Source organism: Perkinsus marinus (assembly GCF_000006405.1).
Source record: "Perkinsus marinus ATCC 50983 genomic scaffold scf_1104296929252, whole genome shotgun sequence".
Lineage (NCBI taxonomy): Eukaryota > Perkinsozoa > Perkinsida > Perkinsidae > Perkinsus > Perkinsus marinus.
This window is the reverse complement of record NW_003216531.1, coordinates 1-968: the sequence shown is the minus strand read 5'-3', so window position 1 is coordinate 968 and position 968 is coordinate 1. Positions and strand designations below refer to the sequence as shown.

General features: G+C 51.2%; 6 non-coding genes across 6 annotated transcripts; all 6 read left to right on the top strand.

The window, feature by feature from the left end:
* The first annotated feature begins 36 nt into the window (after nucleotides 1–36).
* Nucleotides 37–108, top strand: Pmar_PMAR012171. Its single transcript has one exon. It is a non-coding gene; the product is annotated as a tRNA-Ala (tRNA).
* Nucleotides 109–182: 74 nt separating this feature from the next.
* On the top strand, nucleotides 183–254 carry Pmar_PMAR012170. Its single transcript has one exon. It is a non-coding gene; the product is annotated as a tRNA-Ala (tRNA).
* A 74-nt stretch (nucleotides 255–328) lies between these two features.
* Nucleotides 329–400, top strand: Pmar_PMAR012169. The gene has a single exon. It is a non-coding gene; the product is annotated as a tRNA-Ala (tRNA).
* Nucleotides 401–474: 74 nt separating this feature from the next.
* Nucleotides 475–546, top strand: Pmar_PMAR012168. Its single transcript has one exon. It is a non-coding gene; the product is annotated as a tRNA-Ala (tRNA).
* Nucleotides 547–620: 74 nt separating this feature from the next.
* Nucleotides 621–692, top strand: Pmar_PMAR012167. Its single transcript has one exon. It is a non-coding gene; the product is annotated as a tRNA-Ala (tRNA).
* Nucleotides 693–766: 74 nt separating this feature from the next.
* Nucleotides 767–838, top strand: Pmar_PMAR012166. Its single transcript has one exon. It is a non-coding gene; the product is annotated as a tRNA-Ala (tRNA).
* The last annotated feature ends 130 nt before the right edge of the window (nucleotides 839–968 follow it).

The window sequence follows — 968 nt, the reverse complement described above, 5'->3', positions numbered from 1 at the left end:
TTTGTCCCGGAAGGCGGCGTAACTCACTTTTTCATCGGGCGTGTGGTGTAGAGGTATCACGTCTGCTTTGCATGCAGAAGGCCCCGAGTTCAATTCTCGGCACGTCCATAGCTTAAGGTGAGTTGTCTATCTGAGAGAAGCAGTTATTTGTCCCGGAAGGCGGCGTACCTTACTTTTTCATCGGGCGTGTGGTGTAGAGGTATCACGTCTGCTTCGCATGCAGAAGGCCCCGAGTTCAATTCTCGGCACGTCCATAACGTAGGGTGAATTGTCTATGTGAGAGAAGCAGTTACTTGTCCCGGAAGGCGGCGTAACTTACTTTTTCACCGGGCGTGTGATGTAGAGGTATCACGTCTGCTTTGCATGCAGAAGGCCCCGAGTTCAATTCTCGGCACGTCCATAGCTTAAGGTGAGTTGTCTATCTGAGAGAAGCAGTTATTCGTCCCGGAAGGCGGCGTACCTTACTTTTTTATCGGGCGTGTGGTGTAGAGGTATCACGTCTGCTTCGCATGCAGAAGGTCCCGAGTTCAATTCTCGGCACGTCCATAGCTTAAGGTGAGTTGTCCATCTGAGAGACGCAGTTATTTGTCCCGGAAGGCGGCGTAACTCACTTTTTCATCGGGCGTGTGGTGTAGAGGTATCACGTCTGCTTTGCATGCAGAAGGCCCCGAGTTCAATTCTCGGCACGTCCATAGCTTAAGGTGAGTTGTCTACCTGAGAGAAGCACTTATTTGTCCCGGAAGGCGGCGTAACTTACTTTTTCACCGGGCGTGTGGTGTAGAGGTATCACGTTTGCTTTGCATGCAGAAGGCCTCGAGTCCAATTCTCGGCACGTCCATAGCTTAAGGTGAGTTGTCTATCTGAGAGAAGCAGTTATTTGTCCCGGAAGGCGGCGTAACTTACTTTTTCACCGGGCGTGTGGTGTAGAGGTATCACGTTTGCTTTGCATGCAGAAGGCCTCGAGTCCA